The following is a 14,438-nucleotide window of genomic DNA, read 5'->3' as shown; positions in this document are numbered from 1 at the left end:
CTATAGTTTGCAGTAAAGTGACTGATGGATGGCTCATGTGTTCAGATGATTGCTGATTTTACTGTTGGTGTAAAATATCAGGAGCTGGGGCAGATAGGAGGAGGTGTCACTCGGGGCAAGCCTGGAGGTAAAAATCTGTGCTATTTCTGTTCAATCTGTCTACTCCCTGCTCTGTGTTCTTTAAGTTGATGAGGTGTGTCCTTCAAGCTGTAAGGCTAAATAAACCTTTCATATATTGAGCTGCCTGCTGTCCAGTATTTGTTTACAATGATGAGAAACAGGAGCTAATACACTCATTGCTCTGTCTCTTTTCCCTTTCTGTCACAGTTTATAATAATTCCTCCTCTTCTTGCAAACCTTTTGATAATCTCTTTGATTTTCTTTATCAGGTTTTTTTTTCTTCAAAATTTTGTAAATAATAAGAATTGCATCTCAGTAAAGGTATTTTAAACAATTGACAGAATGAGAGAAATATTTCCTGGACCTAATTTGCCCAAGCTGCATCAAAATCAATTGATGTTCAGCAATAATTTGATTTTGGTTTGAAATAGTTGTTCAAAACCTATTACAATTTGGTTCACTTGAAATGATATTTTTCATACATTTTAAAGTTCTAGCTCTTGTTGTATCCATGTAAGTTATTTATCTTAATGTCAAATCATGGCCTTCCTATGATCAAAGTCAGAGTCCCTTTGTTAGCATGCTTTTATAATTTCATTTTATGAACTTGCCTTACCATTTTATTTTAGTTATGCTTTTTATTTTAAATAAAACCCTAGTCCTCAGACTTCATCAAACCTGTTACCTGGGAGGGTTGTTTGTTTGTTTGTTTGTTTACTTATTTTCTTTTTTTTATGAGACAATGTTTTCTAGGCTATCCTGGAATTCTTCCTGTAGACCAAGTGGACCTCAGACTCAGATATCTGCCTGCTTCCTCCTCTTGAGTGCTGGGATTAAAGGTTTGCACTACTGCTGCTTGTCTAACTGTAGTTTAAATCAGTTAGCAGCATCTAGGATTCAAGCCTCTACTTTTTGAAGCACAGTGAATGGAGCAGTGTTAAATTTTGTTCAAATAATCTCAGTCCAGGAATATGCATCATAAATGTCAACACTGGAAAAGCTAGCACTGCTTTATAGAACTTCCAACAGTTACCCTCTGCCAAGCTATACGTTTTATAGCTGTATTTTTTTAAATAATATTACCTGTTTGGCAGGTATGGAAAATGATATGAAATTCATTGATACATATCAAAATTTTCAGTGTCTGTAACAATGAATTTACACACTATCTCTGGCTTCAAAATGGGAAATATTTATTTCAATATCATTAAATCTTATTAAAACAATCTCATTTGTGAAGGTTCCCGTGATTAAATAAAAGTACACTGAATACAGAAATGCTTTGAAAAATTTGAAAGCATTATAAATTATAAAGAATTACTAATGGATTTAAAAGAATCTACTTAAAAATAGACTGTTCTATAACTTTTCATGATGGCAAAGTTGAGATAGAGGAGATTGAAAATTTCAACACTTCCTAAAATAAATAATAAAAGATCTAATAGTATTTATGAAATTTATTCTTCCACAAATGCCTATAGAGTAATATGATGCCTTGGATTGGTCACTACTTATCTACACCTTCCATCTACACCTCATGGCACAGATATATGTATGGTTTCAAACTTTAGCTTGAGACACTGGATAGTGTGGAATACACTTGAAAGACAAAGAAGAGAAAATGACAAACTCAGGCCTGCTACCCCTCCATTCAAATTATTTTTGTGAATCAGATCATACCCATATGAGGTTTGAAAGAAAATCTTGTTTTCTCAAAACCATTGGTGGATGATACTGATAAACACAAAATGGAATCTATGGGCTGCAGCATAGCAGTACAACTTGAATTCACAGTCTTAAATTACTTCATATCAAAGTTGAAATGGTGATTAATTTTTAAAAAGGGTAGTATTAATCTTAGAATGAGAGCATATATTGTTGAAAATTGTCCTCCAGTGTTTGAAGAAGCTGGAATAGTTTTTGTTGGGTTTGTTTGTTTTGCTTTTGCTTTTGGTTTTCTTTTTTCTTCCTATACAGATGTTCATAAAAATAAGAGATTGAAGAAAAATTTCAAGCATAAATTTTCAAGCATAAGTGATACTTACCTATTATTGCCCAAGATGTAATTCTTTGCATAACGAGAAATGGCAAGTCTAAAGATATTCACTACAGTCATAAACCTAAGCATTAGGCAGGAATGGACTCTATAGAAGTAAAGTCAAGAAAGTTGGAGTAAAATTATATATCTGAGGTCGCTACATAGTACAACTTGTGAAGATGCTGATTTTGACACAACATGGATTATTACTGACAGTTTCCTGGTTAGTTGTCTGGAGGTTCCCTGGTACAACTGTACCCCTTTGTCATTTTGCTTTGCAATGATTTTTCCCAACAGCTACATTTGCATAGCTTCATATTTTGTCTCTGCTAATGAATCCCAGGCAACTACACTTAAGATCTCATGCTATTTGAATCTGATGAGGAGGAAGTAGTAAGTAATTTAAATGGATTAGTAAGCCATATAACGAGTATCTGAGAGATAAACCTGAGTATCAGAGAGAATCCTGCCATCTTAGTGAATTTTCCAGGATATATTGGTCCAAGGGAGACTACAAATAAACATAAAGATAAAAGGCAAGTTGTAAGGGCTCAGTGTATATAGTTCAATAGTAAAGTGCTTGACTAGATGCATGAGAACCTATGCTTAACACCCTACCAGTTAAAAACTAAAATTGCTACTACATCAATTCTGATCTAAGTGGTGACCCAAACCACATTACTTCTTTTACAGTGTGGGCAAGTACGTATTATACATTGAGTACAGAGTTTTAACCTGAAAAATAACCTATCTGGCAGGTTTAAGTGGACACAGGAGAATGAGGAAGTTTGGGGGCAATTTAAGCTTCCCCACACCAAATACTTTATCACCTAGCTAGCCTATTGATAACACAAGAGCGTCCATGACAAAGACAACAGCATTGGAGAGCCTTTGCCAGTGTTCTAGCAGACATTAATGCTATATCTCTCAGGTTGGGACTCTGCCTGAGAAATAGCTTTTGGTATGCTCAGAGAACTTGTTCTGTTCAGAAATGTGGTTCAGCATATATAATAGCGCTCTGGTATTAAATAAGCTATGTACAAGAATTCCAACATAGACTGGTATCAGAAAGAGTATTTATCTTCTGAAAGATAAATAAATTTGCGTTAGCTAGTATCAGATTCCTTTGGTATATATGTTGATTATCACTAGTGAGCTCTTTTAAATATCTGAAGCATGATTCTAATGCAAATTACTGAATTTTCTCTAAGCAACAGAGCAAAATATCCCCAGAGATTTAGCAGTAACACTTATTTATATCTTGTGCATAACCAATAGCAGTCTAAGTAGACTTTAGACCCAATCAATAGGAGGAAATAATTCATGTCTAATATAAAAAAAACATATACTCAACTGTTTTTGGTTGGTAAGGCATAAAATCTAGGTAAGAACATACCACATCCAGTTTCATATACCACTGTAATTTCCAATTAATGTTAAAGACTAACCCATCAACCCACAGATAAGTGTAGCTCTTGCCTCTCATCAAAGATGCTTCTTTATGTAGCAATTATAAAAGTCACAGCTGTCATAATGCATAGAACAACTGACCATGGGCGTGCCCATTCTCACATAACACAAGCCCTACACCTAAGGATCCGGAAGCAAAACAGAAGAGGTAGAGACCTTGTGAGAACCAGAAGACCGAAACATTTGCTGTGAAATTTTATCTTCTGTAAATGATACGGAAGCTACACCCATAAAAATCTCAATATTGTAGTTGCTTAAAGAAGGGCTGAATAATAGCAACACCAGTTGAGATTAAAATACAGATGGAGAAATCCCAGAAGGCTCCACTTCTAAAGAACTAAAGGCAATCAATGATGGTTGAAAGAGGGCAAAGCAGTCCTCCCCAAGGCTGAGGCCTTTAGTTGGCTGTCTTATACCAAATAACAAAAATCCTATAAACTTACATGAAAGTAACACTAAAAGAGCATGACATGGTGCACTATATAGATATAGTTCATATAGATATGTACACACACATACTCACACACATATATAATTAAAGAAAAGGAAAGAGCAAAATTGAGAGGGAGTTGGGGAATCAGGAGGAATTGAAATGGCAAGAAAAAGGTGAGATGATGCAAATACAATAAACATATACGGAAAAAAAGAAAGAATGAATAATATTCATGCGAGTGACTGTAATAAAAAAATACCAGACACTGGGTGTCATAGCCACAGATACATCTCACAACACTATAAGTCAGAAGTCTGAGAAGAAAGTGCAGGCATGGTCAGTTTTTGGTGATTTTGATGACAACCTCTACCCAAATTGCAGATGTTCCTGCTGTACATTTGCACAGCAGAATATAGCAAACATTTTTGCTAAACTTTTAAGAAGACGTTTATGCCATCATGACCCAAGAATCTCCCAAATATCCTCTTTCAGTCACTATTACATTGGAGGTTATAGTTTAAAACAAACAAATTGTAGCATATACAAGCATTTAGCCCATGCTATCCTTCCCCACACCCTTTTATTATTGGTTATTTCATTTATTTACATTTCAAATGTTACCCCCTTCCCTGCCCCATGCTCTTAAATTTATGTACAATATGCTTGCGAAATCCATTCCAAACCAAGAATTTTAAAATCTTAGTCTATGTGAGCAGTAATTCTCAACATTAGTAGGCACAGATGAGTAGCCTGCCCCATACATCATCATGACCTATTCTCCTTCTGAGTCCTTGCCTTCTACTGGTGCACATTGAGGGTTATAATTTCAGAACACCAATGTTAAATGGTAAGTGAACATACTCATTTAATCACCATTGCATTTTAATGTGTATTTTCACATGAGAGGGACTGGGAGTCATGGAAATCCAGGTTCATTTGTTGACTTTGCAGTTTGCTTAACACTATGAATCTGAAACAAAGCAATCTTTATGAGCTTCTTTAATTTTGCAGCTGCAGAATGCAGTGGAATATACGAACCTCAGAGGATTGTTAATATTAAATAATGTATTTAAAATAGAACAAAACAAAACACAAAATCACTGGTTTTCTCTTTTCTTCTCTCTTCTACCCCCAAAGTAATTAAAGATGAAAAGGATTAATTGCTTTGTGCTTTAGTACATTGAAAACAAAAGCAATTCATCTGAATTTGGGAAAATTCAGTCACTTGGCCACCAGTGGCCACTGATAATGGGAGAACTGTGGTGTGTGCAGTTTCACGGGAGCCATTAGATGATAAGCCATTTGGATGTCTTTATAAAAAAGAATGATGATCTTGAGTTGCACAGAATATTTCCTGCTTTCTCATGTTTTCCCCTTACTCTCGGCTTCCTTAAGAAAATGTTTCTGAATAAGAACCCTCTGTAAGTACACCCTAAGGACGCGCTGCTACTCAGCTGCTAAGAAGGACACTCAAACTGTTCACACTGTGAGAGATTTGCTAGGTGGAGGAAGTGGAGAAACTTTGGGGGGAGTAAGTAAATTAAAAAAAATTAAAAACTGAATGAGTTAGAGAGTTATAATAAATATAAGAATCAGTTTTCTGTCTTGAAACTGATCTATGTAACTCATATTCTAGCTTTCTTTGTGATATTTGGAGCTTTGGTTCTTGTTTGTTTTCTTTATGTATCATGTAGTATTTGCTCATCTGTTTATTTGTTACAGATGTGTATTTTCTCTCTGGTATCTGTTCAGAGGATAACATGGTTATCTACTAAAAGATGTAATGCAGAGAGGCTTATATCGTTCAAAGCTTATTTTGTTTATTTTAAACTGCATAGTGTGACTTCTATGGTTTAATTATCCAGGTCTGTGAAGGAATGCAGTAAGGCATCTGATTTTGACTATGCATAACCCCATATTTTGGTGTTATATAATATTATATACTATACATTTGGTTGGTAGTCTTAATCTTTAAAAATGTAATAAATATTAGGCAAACAGTTTTCTTTTATTGAAATTATTGGACTCACTTAGGTCCTCTTTGCCCTCCTCTTGAAAATACTGCAGTCATACTAGTTCATAAGCCAACATGCTTTTGAATCCACAGCTACATTAGATTTTCAACGCAGCCATGTTTGTTCACTTGTCTGCCAGGTTCTCCCATATATTTTCTCTGCATAATTTTCTACCTACCAGTGTCATCTTCAGGAAGACCTCTTTCCATTTTGCACTCAGGGTGGTTGAGAGGAGAGTCACTTCTCAGGAAACTCTAATGAGTGGCCTGAGGACTGGCTACAGCATTGCTTTCTCTCATTTCCTCTAAGGATTTCCATACTCAGACTGATGTCTTTACCCATTACTTTCAAAGACTTTAAGAAATGATGTATTCTGTAAGAGTTCTTCAGGCCTGAGAAAAATCTAAGTCATAATAGTTCTCAAAATATTTGGACTATGGGAAACCATATTGTTAGATACATAGATATTATCTTGGGGATGCTGAAGTTTATGCCATTTGTTTTTCTCTTTGTGTAAGTTTTGGGTGTTTGTCATTGCAGCATCTCCAATGAACCTGAAGTGGCTCCTAATGAATTCCTTACTTCTGGTAGTTTTCTTTCAACTTGGCTCTTCTAGGTACTTTTCATACCTTTATTGTTTTCATTTACTTTAAGTCAACTTTTACAGCTCCAATTATTACTTTATATCTCAGTGTCTTTATTTGTGATGTTCAGTAGAATATTCTCAGGACCTTGGTAGTCAGATTAATGTTTTGACTAGACATTATCAAGTTATGTTACTGTCACTGCACTGTGTTGGGTTTGTCTTCCTTTCACACATATTTGGGTTTAATCTGAGAGGTAATTTTCTTGCTTGTTAGTTTATTTTAATGATTATCTATGAAATTTCTCAGAATGAACTAGGTTTATGCTGCAACTGAAAGTAGTTCCTATTTTCTTAATGTCCTGACTGCTTACTTTCTGTCTATAGGACACTCACGAGTCTCCAGGGCCCTGTTAACTCTAGGAATTCTTAGACTTTTATTATACATTTCATGCTTTTTTTGCTAACTAGGTTTCTTAATGATTTTTATCCACAACATTTGTCTTAGAGACACACTGTGTTAGACATCTTGATGCACACTTCTGGATTCCCTATACCAACTTTACTCCCTTCATCTGATCTTTGGCCCATGTTCTACCTGTCTCAGCCTCAGCTTTCCCTAGTGTGTGTTCTAAATCTCCATCTAAGAGAGCATCTCACTTCTGCCTCCTCTCTCCATGCGCTTCCCACCTTGCTGGAATTGTGATCAAGTTGTGGCTTTTGGTAGGATGGCAATGCCAAGCGTAATGCACATGTCCCCACCACTTTTTTCAGTTTTGTACTGCCGCCTCCTTCCTAGTGTTGCTCCACATATATTACCCAGGTGGCAGTGGTTTCTGAAGTCGCAGCAAAGGAACTTAATAAGATTTTTATGTCCAACATTTCAATTTCCATACTAGCATTGGTAGTAATGTTTATTTTTCACATTTCTAACATTTAACAAAGATACTTAGATATATCTTCATTTTATTTATCAAAATAAAAATCAAGAGTTTCATCATGTTCTTATAGTCAACCCCCTCCACCATAACTCAACAATGGCTGTTTCTAGACCAGATCAAGTAAACCACCCCCCTCTGAAATACAGACACTTCTGGTTATTTTCACTGGGTGTTTCAATTTTTGATTGCTCTCTTCGCCGTGAGTGCCTCCATGGTGGATTTATTATTTTGCTTTGCATTGTGCGTTAGATAGAAAATGTCTTGTGTGTGTGGTGGTGGTGGTAGGGGTTCTCAGGGATACAGTCCTAGGTGATGTTCTTAATTAGGAGTGCTGGTAGTTCAAACACTCTTTTGATAAAGAGACTAGTCATATGGATATAGAAAAGAGTTGAAGACATAGTCTTCATGTTCTCCACACTTTGAGATCAGAACAGTGTTGATAAAGTAGATAATCTATAAAGTAGATAATCCAAGAAGTACTTACAGCTCAGCCTTACCTTGTGGCAACAATTTGCCATTTCTATCTTTTGTTGCAGATTTTTGTAGTTTTGATCAGACACATTTCAATATTCTTAGTCATGTGCAATTCTATATTACAATCAGATCAGAGGGAACAGGATTGAAGATCCAGAAATGAACCCACACACCTATGGCCACTTGATCCTCGACAAAGAGGCTGAAAACATCCAATGGAAAAAAGATAGCCTTTTCAACAAATGGTGCTGGTTCAACTGGAGGTCAGCATGCAGAAGAATGCGAATTGATCCATCCTTGTCTCCTTGTACTAAGCTCAAATCCAAATGGATCAAGGACCTCCACATAAAGCCAGACACTCTGAAGCTAATAGAAAAAAAACTGGGGAAGACCCTTGAGGACATCGGTACAGGGAGAAAGTTTCTGAACAGAACACCAATAGCGTATGCTCTAAGAGCAAGAATTGACAAATGGGACCTCATAAAATTACAAAGTTTCTGTAAGGCAAAGGACACCATCAAGAGGACAAATCGGCAACCAACAAATTGGGAAAAGATCTTCACCAATCCTACATCAGATAGAGGGCTAATATCCAATATATATAAAGAACTCAAGAAGCTAGACTCCAGAAAACCAAACAACCCTATTAAAAAATGGGGTACAGAGTTAAACAAAGAATTCTCACCTGAAGAACTTCGGATGGCGGAGAATCATCTTAAAAAATGCTCAACTTCATTAGTCATTAGGGAAATGCAAATCAAAACAACCCTAAGATTTCATCTTACACCAGTCAGAATGGCTAAGATTAAAAATTCAGGAGACAGCAGGTGTTGGAGAGGGTGTGGAGAAAGAGGAACACTCCTCCACTGCTGGTGGGGTTGCAAATTGGTACAACCACTCTGGAAATCAGTCTGGCGGTTCCTCCGAAAACTGGGCACCTTACTTCCAGAAGATCCTGCTATACCACTCCTGGGCATATACCCAGAAGACTCCCCACCATGTAATAAGGATACATGTTCTACTATGTTCATAGCAGCCCTATTTGTAATTGCCAGATGCTGGAAAGAACCCAGGTATCCCTCAACAGAAGAGTGGATGCAAAAAATGTGGTATATCTACACAATGGAGTACTATTCAGCCATTAGAAACAATGAATTCATGAAATTCTTAGGCAAATGGATGGAGCTAGAGAATATCATACTAAGTGAGGTAACCCAGACTCAAAAGGTGAATCATGGTATGCACTCACTAATAAGTGGATATTAACCTAGAAAACTGGAATACCCAAAACATAATCCACACATCAAATGAGGTAGAAGAAGAAAGGAGGAGTGGCCCCTGGTTCTGGAAAGACTCAGTGAAACAGTATTCAGCAAAACCAGAACGGGGAAGTGGGAAGGGGTGGGTGGGAGGACAGGGGAAGAGAAGGGGGCTTGCGGGACTTTCGGGGAGTGGGGGGGCTAGAAAAGGGGAAATCATTTGAAATGTAAATAAATTATATCGAATAATAAAAAAAAAAAAAAAAAATTAAAAAAAAAAAAAAAAAAAAAAAAAAAAAAAAAAAAAAAAAAAAAAAAAAATGTAAATGGTATTGAAACCAGGATCTGAGGGAACAATGCATCTATTCAGCATACATTGGTTCTCTTTATTTTGGGAAACACTTAAATACACAAAGAAAGCATGCACTGTTTAAGTGATGTTATGAACAATGGTGGTGTAATGGAGTCCAGAAACATGCACTGTAAGAGATAATGTGAGCAAAGTTGGTGGCCTGTGGAACAGAGTCCAGTATCCTTTAGGAAAATGAACACACTCAAAAGTTGATCCCCAGTTTATATTAATGCTCTAAAAATGAGAATTTTTATTTGATACAAGTATACAACTTTAAAATGTGTGCAGTTCAGAACTGCCTACCAGTTTTAGATTGCTTATGTACCTGAAAATATATAGTCAAAAAAAAAAAAATAACAGAGAGGTGAGGACAAAAGCTCTCTGGATCTGTACAGCAAAAATGAACATCACTCCAAGAGGTGGTGAGTTGTGTGAAATGGAATCCTGTGCCAAGAACCACTGGGAAGGCGGCAGGTCACAAATCTGGTGATGGAGGGTAAGATGCAAATGAGGCCAATTTTCCCCGGCATTATATTCAAGGACAAAAGGAGGAACGTCTATCTGTCCTGGTGACATGGCAGAAAGAGCTGCTGCAAACCATCATGGTGGAACTTATCCTTGAATCCTGAGACAGAAAAGGTGGCGAAAAGCCATGTTGAGTCCTTTGAACAGAATGTTGGAGGCACGAAATAAACAACCTTTCAATTCCTCTCACATTTGATGTCAACAACATCTTAGAGTTTCTTCAGGAAGTCGGAGTCCAGGTGATTGTATTCTCTGGTCAGTGTGTGAAAATAGACCAGTATATATTCCTTCACAGTTGTTTATTCCATTACATGGATAAGATACAAGAGGCCTTGTCCATATCTATCAGTGGAACAGGAATGTTTCTTCCAACTACTGCCGTCACTGTGAGGACACAGTTATCTACACCTGTTGGGTGTAACGCTTTCAGAGAAGCAATATCAGACAGGTCTTCAGATCTTGCTTGGCATAACCAGCGGTTATAATTTCTTTGTTGCTGCTTCTGCAGGGCAGCTTTGGACAACTGTTCCTGGAAGTTCAATTTTCTTTGCTTGTCAAAAGAAAATTCATTCGAGCAAAATCATGAGAGCCAATGAAAGCCTTTATCCTCACATTTTCTTCGATGTCTTCTGAAGCACCACTTATCCTAATTTCTCACTTATCCTAATTTGCTGCTCAGGCACCACGGGCACCCTTCTACATTTCCAGTGTCTTCAGGTAGCTACGGCAATGACCAGCTCTGCTCCTTTAACGACTTTGGGAAGTACAGAGGTAGCAGCTTTTGGTAAGTGGCCTCTTCGAGTTCTGAGACAGCAAATACTACTTTTTCAACGGTTTACTCACGGATCTCTACGAACTGCCTCACAGTACAAAGAGCAACGTGTGTTGCATCCTCTAGCGGATAACCTTGCTTTGCAGAATTGATGGCACAGAAGCCAACAGAAGACATGGACTGTTGTTTAGCCAGCTGAAGCACATTTCTGTAAGAGCTGTACAGGGAACTCTCCGCTGCACTGCAATAGCAGCTCTTATAATCAGGTCCCACTTGTGTGAATGATGAACCGTGCAGCTAGGTTTAAAGCCTTTTGTCAATTTTGCTTCAGCAGTTCAGCAACCTTTAAGTTTTTGTTGTTCTTCCTTCAGATCTGGTCCGCAAGCATGAAGATGTTCTCTGACACAGGTTTCTTATCTGTGAGGCTTTCATTGCTGGTATTCGCAATGCTGTACAGTTCAGTAATGCCATGTCTCCTTTCCAAAGAAGCACTTTTCCATTTAGGTCCCGATTATAAACAAAAGGCGATCTGCTGGTGTCTTCCTGGAATGCCGCTGCTGCATGACTGTTAGAGGAGTTTACTTCATCTTCATATGAGTCAACCCAGCTTAGCAGGGTGCCCGCATCCACAAACTGGGAAGATGCGCCCAAGGGATCCACGGAATGGTAACTTCAGCTTGTGGCCCAAACTCTTTGGCAATTCAACAATCCCTGGAGATTTTAGAGCTTTAGCTCGGGCAGGCCCATCCGGGCAGAGGCCTGAAATTCATATCTGTAGCAAAAGTCAGGTTGATGACATCTGTACACTTTGATTACCAGAGGTAGAGGCTGAAGTGAACGGGTCTCCAGAGGCCACGGTAACTGGTGACAGCGTTCTGACGGCGAAGGTAACTGCTTCCTCTCCACCACACCACCCAATTACAGCGCTCCCAGAAACTGTCTTTCATGATAGTATTACCATTTATTCCACAACATAAATAAAGTATTGTTTCACTTATTCAAGTACTAATGACTCTCCAATTAAAAAGCTCATGTCCACTGCTTGTATCTAAGTCACAACTAGATGTGGAATAACAAACATTTAGTTTTAAAACTCTCTTCTTTATCATAGCTTCTAGATACAATTGTTCTTCTTTAGTTTGATTTCGGGATAACATTTCCTGGAAACAATTTACTGAGTATTTGAATGCCTCACTGATGATCAAGGAGAGCTGAATGTAGTATGGGAGGTAGATAGTTTCATCAACAGAGGATTACTATTTGGGGAATCATTTTGGTGGTATGGTGAGATCCCCTTCGTTATTGACAAGTGTATCAGTGAGAGCCCTGTGCTGCACTGGACTCAAGCGGAGCATACCCTTTATACTGATTCGGTTGGGGTTAAGCAGAGATTTTTTTTCTCACTGTACTTTCTGAGGATCTGGATGAGTGATATCAGCTGTCTAAGTCTGGCTGTTGCTTCTGAGAGCTAATAATTGGAGCCAATTGAAGCTTTGATTACCTTCCAACTTTAGAAAGGAAACATTATATATAGAATCATTGATTATTCTATCATATTTTCTCTTAATTGAAAAGCAGCGAGAACATCTACAATGGTTTATTCAGTCATTAATATTAAGAAGAAAATTGTCACATTTTAATTCCATATGTTACCATGGGGAATAATATATTTGATAATAAAATCATGTATTATAAGGAAAATGGTACACCTTTCTCCAATCAGTTACTTTCTGGTTTAAAAAAATCCCACTCATTAAAATCTCTTAATTTTGGCAATGAATATGAGCAAGCTCATATATATAAACTATGAGATTTATATTATTTTCTGCTATACCAAGAAATACAAACATAATTCCAGAAATATGCACCAAAAATAATGTGAAAAGATTGTGAGAATAGAAAAGACATTTTAAAATATGCATACTGATTTTCATAAACAAAATGCAATTCCATAGTTAAGTCTTTATATTTAATTTCAGAAAACATGATAACATATGCCTGGAATTCAGAGAAAATAGTAGCAAGTTTTAATTTTCTTGACCACAGACAAATCAGTGACTGAATTTGGATGACAGATGTGTTTACTTTGTGACCCAAAATGATGCCTCCAGATGTACCATTTCTCTTCAGGTTGACATAGTACTGACAGAAGCTATGCTTGTGGCCAAGATCAGGGTCCTGAGAGGCAGCTTGAAGGGTACCCAATACTTGTTTCCTGTGTCTCCTTGGTCCCATATCATTTACCTATATATAAAAGGAAGGTAATCATAATTTCCACTGTATAGCATTTCTCATCATGGAATGTGTGTCAATCTGGTGTGTGTGTGTGTGTGTGTGTGTGTGTGCATTTGTGTGTGCATGTGTGTGCATGTCCATTTGCGTGTGCGTGTGCATGTGTATATATGCATGTGCATGTGTGTGTGCGTGCAAATACATGAAGAGATGGTAGATGATAGGAACATCTTGAGACAATGCCTGGCCTACAATTAGATTCTAACCCTTCCTGCAGTTTCTGTGGGGCAAATATCTGGCCTTTCCATCAATACGTTTTGCTTGCCTAGCCGCTGCCCATCAAGGAGGCCTTCACACTGCTGCAGACTGTGGAGGTTCACAGTCTCAGGTGGAACTCCTGGTCAGTATGCTTTCTAGTCCCTGGTTCTTTTACTCATTGCCATTCTACCACTTTCTGTCTTCTCTTTCACTGAACGTGTGACTGTACATAAAAGCTGACAGGTGTTTTCCCAGGGGTGACACCAACTGCTTCACACAGCTGTTATCTGACAGGTTTCAGGTCTTTCTGAGGAGAACATCTGAAGGAAAGGCCATCAGACAAGCAAGGCAACAGTTGCACTTGGCATAATTACATACTTCCTCCAGGGAAGGAAACAGCCAGTCTCTCCCTTTTTAGTCAGACTGACACTATCACTTCTTTTGCAAGGTGCATCCACTAAGTTAAAATAGTTGATTGACTGAAGCTGAGAAGGAAAGGCTAAATGTCAAGCTTTTCAGATGAGCCCAGTGACAGCTCTGTAGCAGCCTGGCAGGTGCAGTGAAGTCTGGAATTAAAACAGACAGAGGAGTGTTGGGCAATGAAGAATGGGTATGTCAGCTGGCAGAAGAAGAAAATAACGTGTGGTCAGAGAATAGATTAGGAATTGAAATGCCCAATTGTGGGCTAAACTGAGTTTATAAGAACAGCTCAATCTTTAATAGGAACACTGCTGCAAATTTACTGAAATAATAACATCTTTAATTGGCTTTTAATTTTAACATTATTTATTCTTTAAAACTTTGATGCATGGGTACAATATATCTTAATTGTATCAACCCCTAAAGCCCACTCCAACTCCTGCCACAACCTCACATAGAGCTCTAGAGCTTTTCTTTTATAATTTTATTCACTTTTATTTTCTTTTATAATTTTTATTCACGTATTTGATGCTATATTATATAACC

General features: G+C 37.6%; 1 protein-coding gene and 1 pseudogene across 1 annotated transcript in view; one reads left to right on the top strand and one right to left on the bottom strand.

Annotated features, from left to right (window-relative positions):
* The window catches only part of Ralyl (RALY RNA binding protein like), a 381,351-nt gene that overhangs the window by 42,385 nt on the left and 324,528 nt on the right, over positions 1 to 14,438 (top strand). The window lies entirely within an intron of this gene.
* On the bottom strand, positions 10,161 to 11,929 carry LOC127682462 (ganglioside-induced differentiation-associated-protein 2-like; annotated as a pseudogene).

Source organism: Apodemus sylvaticus, chromosome 4, assembly GCF_947179515.1.
Source record: "Apodemus sylvaticus chromosome 4, mApoSyl1.1, whole genome shotgun sequence".
In the NCBI taxonomy this organism is placed as follows: Eukaryota; Metazoa; Chordata; class Mammalia; order Rodentia; family Muridae; genus Apodemus; species Apodemus sylvaticus.
This window is presented reverse-complemented; position numbering and strand designations above follow the sequence as displayed.